The following is an 11,151-nucleotide window of genomic DNA, read 5'->3' as shown; positions in this document are numbered from 1 at the left end:
TGAGCTTCAGCAAGGATGTTCTTTCATTCAAAATCGGGCACATACCACCAGAGTATCTCGTCTAATCCCATCTTATACAAATGTTCTACAATTATTAATAAATTGGTCACGCGTACCACCAACTCTTTCTTATTCTGACTAGTGTATCCTTCTAGAGCCGTTCATGTAGTCAAAAAGTGGATAATATCTGCAAAGTGGTTATTCGCTACACGCACTGCGAAGAGCTATGCATCAGGCAACCCTTCCTCCAAATTACTAGGCTCCTCCCCCGTTTCAATTCGCGACAAATGGTCAGGTCCTGCATTCAACCTACCTGGCTTCAAAATTACCTCAAAGTCATATTCTTGAAACAAAAACAGCCATCTGCATATCTTCCCCCCCCAACATAGGCTTATTGACTAGGTACTTCAAGGAGGAGTGGTCTGTGTACATCTTGAAATGTCTGCCCAATAGATAGTTTCTGAATTTTTGGAGCGCATACACCATATCTAATCCATCTTGCTCTATCTTTGAATAGTTCTTCTCAGCCTCTGATAATTTCCTGCTTGCAAAGGCCATAGGATAATCCACCTCTCCTTTCCCAACCTGCGTCAGGATTTCTCCCAACGCAATACACAAAGCATCAACGTGCACATGGAATTCCTTCTTCCAATCCGAGAAGACCAAGATCGGTGCGGTGACCATCTTTTCTTTCAATACATCCAGACTACATTGACATTCTTCATCCCAACAGAATGTAGCATCCTTCGTTAATAACTTCTCCATAGGTGTGGTAATCTGAGCATAAGCCTTAATGAACCTTCGATAATACCTAGTATGGCCCAGCATTGTGCGCAAACTGTTTGACACTCCTTGGGGCCTTCAAATTGACTATCACCACAATTTTGGTAGGATCCACCATTAGTCCTTGCTTTCACACCACATGACCTAGTAAAATTCCAAAAGGTACACAGAACAAGAATTTCTTTAGGTTCAGCTCGATTTGATATCTTCGGCACATATCCAACATTAAGTGTAGACTGGCTACACGGTGCTTTACTAACCCAAACACTATCCAGTCATCAAAGTATACCTCCAATAATTTGTGAATGAATTCCTTGAACGCCGCGATGAATACGCGGGAGAATATTGTCGATCCATTCTTGAGTCTAAATGGCAGCACCGTGTACCGAAAAAAATGCCATTATGTCGCGAAGGTTGTTTTGCTCCTATCTTCTAGTGCTATCTAATAATATGATGGTACCCAAAGAACCCATCAGTGAATGAGTAGGCCTCCTGTTCTCCAACATTATCCAGTACTTCATCAGTAAACAACTTTGGGAAAGGATCATGGACGTAGGCATCATTAAGATTTCTTAGATCTACGCAAATCCTTATTTCTCCCTTCTGCTTCTTTTCCTGAACTACCATTGGGCTCACCCAATCAGATTCCTCCACTGGTTCAAAAATGCCTTCCTCAAGCATTTTTTCCAATTCCAAGTGGACCTTTTCCTTGTATTTTGGGTTAAGGCGATACGACCTCTGCTTAATAGGATTCACGTCTAGTTTCAGGGTAATCTTCATCACGCTCATGTCACCTATGATTCCTTTCAAGTCTGAAAATTTTGTAGGAAAAATATCATGGTACTCGCGGAGTAACTCAACAACTTTATCCACGGTGGCATCATCCCAATAATCTTTGATCTTCACAAATTTAGGCTCCGCTTCAGTACCAATGTTTACCTGCCTAGTCTTCAGCGGCGTGGTGATATCTGGGTTCTCTATTTGCGGTCCTTCGACTTTGTGGTGGCCTTCTGTTTCTAGGATATTGATATTCCTTGGATCCTCATCCTCCCCTTCAACAATCACATTATAGCATTCCAACGCATGCCGCAGCTGGGTGCTCCAATTTGGTTGAACCAATTCCAAAGGATCTTATGGAATTTTGAAGATCGTTGCCTTAACCTCCTACACTGCCTCATCAATGCTTTTGCTTCTGTCTTCAAAACTGAAGGTCATCAAAATTCCTTCCCTTAAGATATCCCACTCCGCTGTGTCGTGGCAAAGCTTTGTTTCCAGGTACCAATTCATAGGGATTATATCCAGAGTGTGATAGAATAAGTGCACCCACTCTAGCTGCAGCTCTGCTCGGTAGACTTTAGTCCACATTTCTAAATGATCGTGCAGATAATTCCTCCCATCATATTTCTCAATTAACCACACTTTAGGATGACCAAATCACATTGTCATCATCCTCTTGTAATCATGCCATTCATCAAAGTTTTCCATGTGCGCACCCCACCATTGAGCGGGCGTAGCGCACAATACCAAATCCAGCGCCTGGAAGCGATGATCATCCAGGAATTCTCTTTCAAAAGCATCCCAAAACTTATCTACATTGGTTAAACCATCATAATAAGGTAAATTTCTTACCTCCGATGACACACAGCACAATGGTTTAGTCATCATATTGCAGCACAGAGTAGATACTTCATGCAACCTATTCTGTCAATGCTCCGATTCTTCATCTGAGATTGAGGTACAGGAGATTTTGCGGTCCCATTCAATCCATCCATCTGCCGTTGGATTAACCCAGTCTTGGTCTCACACTGTAATTTTATAGATTTGATCCAAATCGTCATCACTTTCTTCATAGTTGCTGACTAGTTCGATATAGCGCGACCCTTTTGCAAGGTCCAATGGTACTACAACATGGAGCAATTTTCTCTCAAATGACATCGTCCACTTCTTCAAGTTGATGACTCCATTCATATCAATGACCCAGTCAATTCCAAGGATCGAGGGGTATGGATTATTGTCATCAACGATTTCTATTGCTTCAAAATCAGCCAACGCACTCGCACCTTCTTTATCGACAGTGACTCCATGAAATTGTCCCATAGGGATAATCTTTTGTTGGTTTTCCGTCCTCAGTTGAATCGAAGACCACTGCAACATAGGTCTCCCCATCCTCTCCCATGTCTATTTATGAAAAAACATTCGCATTAGACCCTAGATCGAGAATAACCTGGTCCATCTCATAGTCCCCAATTTGTGCGGTGAGCCTCATCTCGCGCCCTGTTCGTGCCTTATGTTTACCAATCTTGCAGACTATGTGAGGTCCCTCAGGAGCATTTTCCTTACCAACACAGTTTTTTATCAATTCTTGTAGCCCTTTCATAGCCTTGCTATCGTGCAACAATATCATACAAGTCTCCAAGAAGGTAGTAAGCATATAGGGGTCAACCTCTATAGGCACACTGGTTTCTGACAATTTGTCCTGTCTTCTTAAGGTAGAGGCCTCAACAAAGCTTTTCTTCACCTCCATAAATTTTCCCTTTGCGCGCTCCAGATCGAAACCAATCTCCTTTTTTGGGGCGTTGCGGACCCACCCACTTTCCTTAGGTTATTTTCCTTTATCATCACCAGTTGCTACTCCGCTTCTCAGCATGATATTCACATTTGGATCTTCCTCACGAGGCTCGGCCCTCATAATCTGCAAGCTCTGGATAGGATGTTGAGGTTTTTCCTTCTTCTCCTGCATCTTGGCTATCAACACAGGGCATTCTTCTATTGTGTGGTCAAACTGAGTGCATTATTAACATGATGGGAGTGTTTAACTTGTACACTCCCGTGCATATTGCCCTGGTGTTTCGCAATTATAGCAAATGACTTGTCCTCGACCTTTACCAAGTCCTCCTCTTCCTCGGCCTCGTCTATGCCCCCGATATCCAGTGTGTGCTCCCCCAACGCCTTAATCTAGAGGCCAAGTTTCTGCTTGCATTTGATACGTAGGCGTCCTCTCCATCATTAGTTCATAGCTATGGTAGTGGCACTCATCGTGGCCCACCGATTTGCAAAAATCGCAAAACAATTGTTGTGGTGTCAGCAAATTTTTTTGCAATAAATGAAAGTTATATGTTACATGTTTTCCAGCCACCTGAAAAATAGCGCACCATAGTGCATGCCCCATATTTGGTCCTTCTGGAGCTTCTTGCCTCAGGGGCATAGACCCCACCCCCCTGTGATATAATTCATGAAAACAGGGCAATGATCCTTATCATGCCCCTGGCTCTTATGCTTGAGGCACCATACTTCTTCATGCACCTTTGTCGTGGCCTCCTTTTCTTTTTTCAAGCTCTGCAATTCCAAACAGAGGTTCTGCAATTGCGAGTGAATTTGTTAGACTCCCAAAGATGCATCCTGAATAGGTGTTTCATGCAATCTCATCACGATCTCTAGAGCTTCTGCCTGAGTTCTTATATTTTTTTGCTATAAAACAATCCTTAGGTGTGGCAGGAGCGGGGCTATAAACCACTCGCGGTGTTGACTATCTGTGAGATGCATATTAGCTTCGCAGATCATGCACTTCAGTCTTTGATCTAGTTCCGAGGGTGTTTCACCGGCCCTCATCATAATTTCCTTAAATCCAATTACTGATTGCAAGTCAAATTTATGCTTAAGCATCAAGGAAAGCACACTCGACTATCAAGGCCGCCATCGACGGAGTCACTCACTCATTCCGATGGGTGAGGGGCTCGACCATAAGCCCCCCCACCCAATAAGTAAATTGAAACTTTAGTTGCTCGACCACCGGGCTGCCATCACCGGCAGGGTGCGTAAGCACACTCGACTGTGTGAATTCTTTGTTCAAAGCAGTCTCAGTATCTGCTAATGATGCCAATGGATTATCGGTGTAGTACTTAACGTACCATGTCAACGCACGATCCTGCAGAGTGGTAACCAACTACGCCTTCTTTATGTTATCATCCGTAATATGTTGTGTTGTCCACACAGCCTTCACAACAAACCAAAACTGATCCGGATCCTCACTTCCTAAGCCCTTGAAAACTGGCAACTTCAAGGTATTCGACATGTCGAAAGATAGTGGTGGTGGTGGTGGTGGAGTGGGCGAAGGTGTAAGTTGTGGAGGTGAAGGTGGAGGTGGTGTGGATAGATGATGTATCCATGGAAAACCCTGCCTTATCAAATGGACAGCGCTTCGCGGCAAAACCTACATCGCTCCTTCATCATCACTTGAAGGAGGTCCAATCAACTGGCTATATTCAGGACCTACTTTTTCTTGGTTTCTAAAGCTCCATCCACTTCGCATAGATCCAAACATCAAGGCAATGGCATAACCCGTTTTTCGCACAAGAGTATCTTAATCTAGGTATTCAAATACCTCAAATACTTACGTCTCATTCCCTTGAAGAAGTGTCGCTTTGCTTCGCTGTAACTGACAGAGGTGTCAACCGTGAACTCTATAACACATTCTCCTATAACCCGATCAAGCCAATGGTCAATAGCATGCACGATCTTATCTTCAGAGGCTTCCAACCTCCGCACTAGCTCCGAAATCCTCCACCTTCCTTGGCCATCTGCCAATTTAGCTTTCCACTCGTCAAGTTCAATCGGGAAGGTGTAGAAGAAAGTTTCGTGTATTCCTATGTACAAATATTTGTCCAACCAATGTTCTTTTGTTAGACACGGATTCTTGTTTTCTTGTGCCACGAATTCGTGGATCTTTCTATCCAACCACTTCTCAATTTCCTTCTTGGTCAGATTCCAGTGATGTGACATCACACATCTCTTTATGCAGAACCCGGTCCCGGCAACAGAACCATTATTTGGCTTAGTGGGTCCTGACCTAGGTTCAGTGTTAGTTGCGCCAAACAAATCCCTACGCTACTGGCCCTTTTGGCATCAATCTACGTAGCACGGACTGAAATCCCACCTAAAGCAGTATGGGGGGATGCTGGAACCAAGTTTCTGCATCCAGAGATCAATGTGATGTCTTTTTACGACCTATATCTACCTTCGCGTAGGTCTCTAATCCCTTAAGGCTTAGCACTATAACTCCCCTCAATCGGCTACTAGAACTCCGCAAAGGTCTATGACTGGCTTTTCAGACCCTGAACAGGCAAATTAGATACTTACACGCACCATAGATTACCCTTAGATCAGCATTTACTCAAATCTACCTAAGTATTCAATAACTTTAACCGAAAGTGTTATGATCTTCACGTAATCACTTAATATTAATTGCGTTCAGATAATAAGACGGATCAAGTAAATTATGCATCAACACATCATTATTTTACAAAGACATCATTTCATCACAGCATATATCACAATCATACATAACAGAAGTAAAGAGATAAAACACAGGAATTTCTGTAACAGTTTTCTTTATTGATCTTCAGTATAGGTTTACAGACTTAATACTTCCCTGCACACTCAGCTGCAGGGGTCCGCGCACTCAGCTGCAGACAATACTCTAGGCCTTTGCACACTCAGCTAAAGAGCCTTTCCTCTTACTTCCTGCGCTAACCCTCTAGACTCCTTCCTTCGTACCAATAGATAAAAGACTTCTATCTCTATCTATCTACCTCTTCAAAAGGCCACTCAAGTTTACATGAATGAGGGTAAAAACCCTTTTTTACTCTTAAGTAACTCCACACTCGGTGTCCACAATTTGCAGAGACTTTACATCTTTTTATATCAAAACTTGGGCTTTTGCCCCAAAACTGACCCAGGGGACCCCATCCTAACATACACCTTCTTGATTTGTTTACAAATAGTAAATAATATTAAGCATTTTAATGATGTCCTGATTACACGTCGATTCACTGAATAAATTCCTAAAATCCTATTTTATAATGTCAATGAATATGACCTTCTTGATTTATTTACAACCATTAATCATTACACAATGTGTTAGATGAAATGATATTAAGCACTTGAATGATGTCCTAATTGTAAAATGATTCTTTCAATAAATTTCGAAAATACTTAGGTTTACCAAGAAGGGAGCCTTTGTTATAGGATTAAGCCTTAATTATTATTTTAATATGTTATCAAGCACTTGAATGATGTCCTGATTACATGTCGATTTGCTAAATAAATTTCGAACAAACTTACATTTACCATAAACAAAGCTTCCGTTAATCATAACATTAAGTCTTAATTAATTTTTTTTTTTTATCTAGTAATTTGCGTCGTGGGAGGTTGATTGAATCTATGTAACATTTCGATAAATCATTTCCACCAAATGGGGCAATGTGAGGAAGAAATGTGCATAGGGGGTCCGTGCTTCGTTTCAATCTGCTATGACGTGTACTTGTTGTAGAGCCTTATGCATCTTATTGATTTGTTTACAACAGGTAAATGTTATTGAGCACTCGGATGATGTATTGATTACACATTGATTCATAGAATAAATGTCGAAACTATTTTACAATATGGATGGATACAATATAGCGGCACAGCAAACGTGCACACCTATGCCTTAGACAGGCACGTCCAGCCGTGGGCATTCCCGCCCGCATCACATCGTCCCCCTAGCAGGCAGGGAGAGATTTTGAGAATTGGTCCCCGGCAGGCTAGAGGGTTGATTCTCAAAATCGGCTCCTAACAAGCTAGGGGGCGATTCTTAAAATCATCCCCCTTGTAAGCAAGGGGTCAATTCCTGGAAGCGACCCCCAGAATCGACCCCCTTCCTACCAGGGGGGCGATTCTGAGAATCAATCGCCCCCTTACCTGCTAGGGGTTGATTCTCAAAATTGACCCCCTAGCCTTCTAGGGGCCGATTCTTGGAATAGGCCCCTTGGCATCCATCGACCCTCCGGCCTAATAGGAGAATCAGTCCCCTGGAAGGCAAGGGATTGACGCTCGGAATCGGCCCTGCAGGTGGGCACACCCACTGCGCGCCTGTTGTCTTGCAGGTGGGCACGCCCATCCATGGGAGTGCTCACCCATGACACAACGGGCGTGTCAGGGCAAGCACAATGACCCTTGTTATTCCAAGATGGCACGCCCATAAGCGACACATAAGCCCCCTAACAGGGAGGGGGTCGATCATCGACTTTGAGAATCGACCCCCTGCCTGCCAAGGGGTTAATTTTGAGAATCGATCTTTGGCAAGCTAGTGGTTGTTGTGCAGCCAGTGGGCGTGCCTGCCCAGGGTACACTGGACCCCTGGCAGGCAGGGGGCGATTCTCAAAATCGACCCCCTGCTTGGTACGGGGTTGGTGTGCCCCGAGAAAGCTCGCCCAACCATGAGCATGCCCACACGTGACAGAGTGGGAATGAAGGCCGACACAGAGGGTATGCAGTGCGTCTGTCCATGGTGTGCTTGCCCGCGAAACTATGGGCATGCAGGTGCACCCAGCCATGGGCGTGCCCACCCACAACACATCAGGCGCACATCCCATGGCTTATCAGCCGTTTGCGCGTCTATTGTGTTGTGGGTGGGCATGCCCATAGCCGAGCCTGCCCACCCGAGGCACAATGGCCCTCTAGCAGGCAGGGGGGTGATTATCAGAATCAGCCCCCTAGCCTTTCAGGCATCTATTCCTGGAATCAGTGCCCTCACCTCCCGAGGGCTACCAATTCTCAAGGGGTCAATTTCCCAAAATTGGCGCCCTGGAAGGTAGGGGTCGATTCTCAGAATCGACCCCCTGCCTCCCACAACACCGTTGTGAAACCGATGGGCGCACCCGCCCACAAGCACAACCCCTTGCCTCCCACGGCACCGTTGTGAAACTGATGGGCGCGCCTGCCCACAAGCACAACGTCCCTTGGAAGGAAGGTGGTTGCTTCTCCAAATCACCCCTTGGTAGGCAAGGGGGTTGATTCCGGGAATCAACCCCCTACCAGGCAGGGGCCAATTCTCCAACTTCTTGTCATGCAGGCTAGTTTACAAGAGAATACAAGAACAAATGTTTAAATTGTCGAATGAAGATAGTTGGGATGATGTTGTATGCAACTACCCAGATTCAATTTCTACATCAACACTAAAAGATTTTTATCTTGCATTTAAAAATGTATGTTGATTTATACATTCATTTTTATTCATCTGCATATTATTTTTATTTTATAACTTATACCTATATTTTTTTATTTCATTAAAGATGAAGAAGGATGCAAATGGAGCACTAGATATTTTCAGGATCTTTATTGAAAAAATTAAGATAGAAAGACTGAGAAAGCAACGTCTTATTAATGTTGAACTTGATCCTAGTCTTACTCATTTCATTTGGAATGGGCTCAAGACTATCCAATATCAAATAATATAAGGTGATTGTGAAGACATTGCAAAACTCATACCTCAAAGGGATTATTCCCTAGTTATTGTAGATATTCCCAATGGTTTCAATATCACAAAAATTGAGTTTGATATTGAACCTTATACTTATCAAGCTCTTAGTAAAGTGGTTGTGGTATTTGTAGAAGTCACAACATCACCATTATGAAGATTTGTGACATTTCATTCAGAGACACAATTTGCAATGTTATTGACAAGCTTCAAAGGAAAATCAAACTCAAGGATGCAACATACATGGTAAAACGTTGAAATTGTATGTTTGATTAATGTTAAAAAAATCATTTATGTACAAGTTAATTGAACTTCTACTATTTTATGTTATAGGCAAAATCAAATCTCATTAACCATGGAGATCAACCAATTATAAGTGATTGTGAGTTCATCCATGTTGAAAGTTGGACAAAAGATGATAGCTATAAGCCTATGCTTCTTAACCAGGTAAATGGAAAGAATCATAGCCAAGTATTGTTTTATGATGTTGTTGTAAAAAAAACTAACATATGAAGATAAAGAAGCAAGAGGAGATAGTTAACATTTATCAAAAACCACAATCATTGATTAACTATCCTATAGATTTATGTTGAAATAAAGGAGATTGAGTTTTGGATTTATTCTCAAGCCTGGGTGACTTTTATTATATAAAATTAAATTTCAATACCTTATTTTTTAATTTTTATGTGATTATACTAATTTACTTCATTAGAGATGAAGAATGATGCAAATGGAGCAACAAATAGTTTCAGAAGATTTATTGAAAAAAATTAAGATGGAAAGACTCAGAAAGCACCATCTTAGTAATGTTGAACTTGATCCTAGTCCTACTCATTTAATTTGGAATGGGCTCAACTAGAATGTTGCCTAGAAAACGGAAGAAATTGCATTGCCATTGAAAAAGACCCAGTACACTGCAAATTTATTCAGCAAAGAATTAATGCTCTTCAATTTCTTCCAGATGCAATGTGTTAGCACCTAAATCTACCCTAGGCTGAAGGAAGGAAAAATTCAGGGTAACCACAAACCACGCTCAGTCTGGTAGCTAGCCCTACCAGAACAAGAGAGGGCTCTCTCCGAGTCATGCTCAGTGAATAGATAAACGAAACGGTCTGAGATGACTTACAGTGAAATATTGATCTTAGGCTAGTAAGTAAATATGGATACAAGAAGCAATTTTTTATGAATGACTGAGTTTCTGGGATGGTATGGGACCAACGGACAGTAATGAGCAGAGAATTTAATACAAAGGCACAGATTATTTCATGAGTCAAGTTAGGCGGAAAGTGTAGCAATTTAGCTCGAAATAACACAGAATGGAGAGATTTCTTAGGAGAGTGAAAAGGGCATACGTTCATGAATCCTTTTCAACAGAAGAAGAACACTGAACATGAAATTTTCCCACATGTAGAGCAATAAAATTGAATTCTACCTTATCTAACTCAGAAAATCTCACTGGAAATGGATATGAATTGAAATATGAACATTAAAAAATACATATGAAACATAAGAGACACATTTACTACACTCACAACCACATGAATCTCATGAAACAGAGCTGCTGCCTTTCATTAATCCTCTGTCAAAAATATACAGTGAAGAAACAGAGTTTATTTCCCACAGTCTCCCAGAAGTTACCAGCCAACCAACCCTTTGCAAATGGTTTGCATACAATATATAGAATGTGCCATGAAGAGATAGAACGCCCAAGGGTTGGGGAGTTACTCGAATCATTACAAAATGGAGATGAAGAGTCAACCATTAGCTACAGGTGCAGCGTTACAAACATGACAAATGGCTTGGGTGACCGTTTCCCTTCTTTTGCCACTTCGATAGAAGCCAATCTGGAGAGAAAATACTTTAAATGCCGCCTTAGGTGCTAAAAAATTTAAATGTAGATTAGCGGGCCCACTTGGAGAAGTCGCGAATCGAAATTTCGCGAAACGGAGGCAAATTTGGCATTTTTTCTGTATGCGTCGCGCCATTTTCTCTGTGCGCCACGCCACTTGGGAGCCTCTTTTTAGGCACTTTTAGGAGTCCAAAATGTGCCCACGTGTTCTTGTTGGAAATCA

This window comes from Pinus tabuliformis, chromosome 9 (genome assembly GCF_031772625.1).
Source record: "Pinus tabuliformis cultivar Carrire ecotype Pingquan chromosome 9, CPIR1, whole genome shotgun sequence".
NCBI classification, from domain to species: domain Eukaryota; kingdom Viridiplantae; phylum Streptophyta; class Pinopsida; order Pinales; family Pinaceae; genus Pinus; species Pinus tabuliformis.
Note: the sequence above shows the minus strand (reverse complement) of the source record.